Raw genomic sequence first — 5,091 nt, forward strand, 5'->3', positions numbered from 1 at the left:
CCTATAGACGGGTGTGTCTCAAAGAACATGTCCCTCTGAAGGGAGTTCCTGGGTCACGGCGGAGATGCTGACTGAGGCCCATCCAACCACCAACATCCCCAGCAGAGTGGAGCACGTGTTACAACCGATGAAGCTACGCTGACACGTCATATAAAGTCCACAGTGCACATTAGAATTCACTCTGGTGTCATAATTTCTGCAGGTTTTGACAAATGGATGACATGTATCCACCATCGCAGTATCAACGAGAGTCGTTTCACTGCCCTTAAGGATCCTCTGTGTTCCTCCTGTTCATCCTTCCCCCAGCCCCTGACAACCACTGATCTTGTTACTGTCTCCATAGTTTTGTCTTTTCCTGAATGGTTGGAAGTAGCCTTTTCACACTGGTTTCTTGACTTAATGAAATGCATTAATATCATGTCTTGAGAGCTTATTTCTTTTTAGCGCTGATTTCTTGACATTCCATTGTCTGGATGTGCCACAGTTTACTTTTCTATTCACATCCTGAAGGGCATCTTGGTTGCTTCCAAGTTTGGGCAGTTATGGATTCTGGGTGTATTTTGATGGTAAAGTCAACAGAATTTCCTGACACTTTGGGTATTTTGTGAGTAATGGCCCCAAAGAGGATGCCAAGGCGTTTGGCCAATGCAGCTGAGAGAACAGGATTCCCGTGGATCCCCGCACACACAGGAGGACAGGGAGATGATGGGCTAACAGTGGCCACACCAGTAATCGTAACTCTCATTGACAGACCTTAGCTTTCTGCCAGGCTGGGATAAGTGCACCGTGCCCCTTATCCCGTGTCACACTCACACCAGTCCTAGGAATAGATGCTGTTAACATCCTCATTTTACAAACAGGAAACAGAGGCAAGTTGTTTCCTTGCTCCAGGGCACCCGGGTCTGCTCATACCTGGCTTCTGAGACCGTAAATATTTATTATATGATAGTTGGCGTTTTTACGCAAACACATCAGCCTGGTTAATATAAAGCTCCCCAAACCAGGGTAAATCCTCAGAGAAATGAATGTCACTATGTGAGGATTCATGGGAGGAAGCTGGCTGACCATTTCCCGTGGTGACAACATCCAACATGCTGGCAGCAGTGTTTTCTAATTCTGGTGAAGTGAAGAGTTCGTGGTTCAGAGCCTGGTACACAGTGGGTGCTCCAGAAGCACAGGCCATCAGCTTGGAGAGGCGAGTAACAAAACTTGGGTAACCTGGGTGCCTAAACGAAAACTTGTACAATCTGGAACTTGACTTGTACATTTCCCCTATTGATTTGACCAAAAGTATTCAATCTCTCCTAGGCTCCCTTTGAGTGGCTACAAAATCACTGCGTCCATCAGTGGTTCTCAAGAGCCATCCCCCAACCAATCTGGGCTCTGGTAGTTTCCACCCAGCTGGGGCAGAATGAAAAAAGTCAGAACACTGCAGTGAATTTTCATAAAACAAGATGTATTTCATTTAAAGCCCGATCCTTTCGTTTGAGATATGTCCTGTTTTTAAAGCCTAAAAATGCCTTTTTTTTCCCTATGAAATAATAATGAAAGTAGTTAGAAGTTTGCTTGCCTAAATGAATTTATGGAGCAAAGTAAAAGCCCCCAGGTCAGCCTCTCCTTTTTGTTGTTGCTACTGCTGGTGAGGAAACTTACCAACCCATGAAATCCAAATTTCTGGGTGTCACTGACCTTACGTAATCGACGTAAACTCAGTTGACTATAAAAGCAATCAGAAATGTGAGCTCAAATGTAGAATGATCAAAAGTTAGGACAGGTCAGCTCTACTGCCAGGGGAAGTATGCGTCGATTACCCGCCCCCATATCACCCTGGGTTAGGCGGCATCATCCAGAGATGAAAACACAGAGCTAGTCATTCTCCTTCACTGTTCACAAGCCCGCTGCCAGAGCGCTTCTAGCTACATGTTGTCACACCCCGTGTACACACCTTGCAGAATTTGGGGTGTAAGTTTCCCACCCCCCCCACCTCTTTGTCTTGCTAAAGGAGTCAAGGAGAGGGAAGATGCTTCACCTCCTACACAATTTCTTGCCAAATTTATAGAAAAAAAATGAACATAAGCGATTAAAAGGCAACAAACGTTGCACACTGATGGTGTCTGTCGCAGCGTCCTGTAACGGGCGGGGGTGTGGTGGCGAATGAATTGAGAACACAGCCCTGCTCATTACTGAAAGCCAAGCAAAACCTCCCGATCCGCTGAATTCCAAGCCATGGAGGACATCCTTTGGGATCTCACTGCCTGGCGTCCCACCTCTCTTTTCTTCTGGGGAGATGCTCATTCGGCCAAGTTCAGACGGAATCTTCACTGCAGGGCTCCACACAGGACTTACCTCATCCGGTCAGAACGCACGGTTGGTTCAGAGCTGGGCACACACCAGGCCGGGCCAGAGTCCTCCGTGGGAATTCCTCTCTCCAGCTGGGAAGATGGTCTCAGCGTGCCAGCCTGGGGCGGCCTGGGGGCACTTTCATGGCTTCACGGGAGATGCTGGTCTAGGAAAGGACCGTTTGAGTTTGGCGAAGTCAGGGGCGGGCTGACCGAGGGCCTCAGCGCACGGGTGGGACTCTGTTCCTGAAGCTCCCCCTCCTCTGCCTTGAGCCTCTCCAGGACCTTTCCCAGCCATGCCAGATAGCAACATCCGTTTTAAATTAAGTTGGTCTGAATTGCGTTTCTGCCCCTTGGCAACAAAAGTCCTAACAGATACACCGATAAACATAGAAATTTGGAGTAAAGTTTAAATCCTTCTTTTTGTCACAAGCAGTCATTCAAGGGGAAGGGGTAACAGCAGGACTGTGGGTGCATGGCTGACCCTGGCAATCGGAGGAGCTGCCCTGGCCCCTGGCTCCCAGGTGTCTGCCATTTAGCCACATCCAACCCCACAGTGAGTTTTCTCAGTCTCTTCTTTTAACTCTTCCCGGGTCTCAAAACTGCAAAAACCTGCATATCTCTGCCATCCACCTATTACCCTTTCCCTTCCCAAGCCTCCATTCTTTTTTCTTGTTTCCCAAACACATTAAAGAGGGAAGAAGTCCCACTGCTGTAAGCTCTGTAGGTCAGGGTCCATCTCTGTGTTATTGACAACAGTGATGTCTGGTTGGTGCCGTCATTCACTTTCCCTAAACTGCTCTGCTGATGTGAGGCTCCTAAAATTTTGGCACGTGGTTTGAACTGTGTCATACTGAAAAGCCTATGTGTATTTTTTTAAAAAATAATTAATTAACTTATTTTTGGCTGTGTTGGGTCTCTGTTGCTGTGCCCGGGCTTTCTCTAGTTGTGGTGAGCGGGGGCTACTCTTCGTTGCGGTGCGCAGGCTTCTCATTGTCGTGGCTTCTCTTGTTGCGGAGCAAGGGCTCTAGGCGCACAGGCTTCAGTAGTTGTGGCACGTGGGCTCAGTAGTTGTGGCTTGCGGGCTCTAGAGCACAGACTCAGCAGTTGTGGCACACGGGCTTTGTTGCTCTGCGGCACGTGGGATCTTCCCGGGCCAGGGCTCGAACCCATGTCCCTTGCACTGGCAGGCAGATTCTTAACCGCTGCACCACCAGGGAAGCCCTATGTGTTTGTTTAAATGACGGTTTTCCATCGCTTTATTCTAAAAATGCTTTGAGTCATCACAGAAATTGAGAGGAAGATGTACATCTCTTCATTACAGCATTTGCTGCCTGGTATTACTGTTGCTTTTTATCTGTCTGTCACCACCAGACTGTACATGCCTGTGAGGAGAGACAGCACGTCTTACTGAATTTGTATGCCCAGCCCTTAGCATGGTTCTTTGGCAGTCACGGTGTCCGATGCCTCTCCATGAGGTGCAAGCGATTCTTACAACTCTGTAGAACCTTGCTTCTCAAAGTGTGGTCCGTGGGCCAGCAGCATCGGGATCACTAGGAGAGAGGGCTGCAAATGCAGAATCTGGGCCCCACCCCGGAGCTGCCGATTGGGAGTTGCTACCTGGCGTGCAGAGAGAGCTGGGGTGATCTTGCAGAGTCAGGGGCTGATTGATGGGAGAAGGAGGGGGAGTCAGGGGTGGATGAGCCTGCAGGGCTGGAGTGAGGAATGACAGTGAGCCCCAGGGGAAGACCGGCCAGCCAGAGGCTGACGCCCCTGTAGGAAGGAGTTAGTTCTAGGGTCCTGTGCCCTGCAGGCCGTCTTTATTCATACAGGACCCCCTCCCTCGCTGTGGAGAAAGGCAGTAGAGAAAACCTTCACTGCTGACGGGAAAAGACCAGAAGATCACGCCTTTTCCTTCTCCCATCTTTAAACTTAAGATCTAGGTGCTCTGTTTTTTGTATCCAGGGGAGACAGGCTCATAAAAGCAGACAGCGGTCAGGTTCTTAATCTTAGAAACTATTGATGCGTTAAAATGAAAACATAAATTAGCACGGCCACTTCGGTCCCTAAATGAATTGGGTTTTGGCACGCTGCTTCTGTGGGAACTCAGTAAATGATTTCCATTTGAAAACACAGCTCAAGGAGCACTTAATAAGTGCAATTTGATGATGACAGTGATGATTCACACAGCAGCTCCCTATAAATCCAGTCAAGCCAATGCTTCCGGGGAATAGTAATTAGAAAACCAAGTCCAGGACACACCCACGGAAGGGGGCCTCTTGGGGATCCGAATGCAATGTGGTCAACGGCAATTCTGAAACAGCTGGCTGAGCATTTTCCTGCTTCAAAGATCTGCTTCCCTAACCTGCTCGCCCGGTACCCATCCCCACTGCTGATCCTGAAAAACCACCCTAAGCAATTCTATTGACCATGGAGGTAGCAGTTTAGGGAAAGGCGTGGAGAAGCGGGCCGCTGGAGAACGGGACTCCGCAGGGGGACCTCAGGAACGAAATAGGTCACCGGGCTCCCGGGCAGCGCTGCCCCGCCCCCGCGCGGTGCAAGCCCCGACCGCCAGCCGGGGTGGGATGAGGGGCCGCGGCAGCGAGGGTGACAGTGCACTTCCCCGCCTCTGGGTCGTCTCGCTCCCGCAGGGCGCTGGGGTGCTCTCGCCGCCCCGCGCCCCGCGCAGCCCCGACCCCTGGGGCGCGCGCCGGCCTCGCGGCTGCCCTCAGCAGCTGCGGGCTCAGCAGCT

This window comes from Monodon monoceros, unplaced genomic scaffold (genome assembly GCF_005190385.1).
Source record: "Monodon monoceros isolate NGI ecotype Baffin Bay Population unplaced genomic scaffold, NGI_Narwhal_1 Super_Scaffold_8, whole genome shotgun sequence".
Taxonomy (NCBI): Eukaryota; Metazoa; Chordata; class Mammalia; order Artiodactyla; family Monodontidae; genus Monodon; species Monodon monoceros.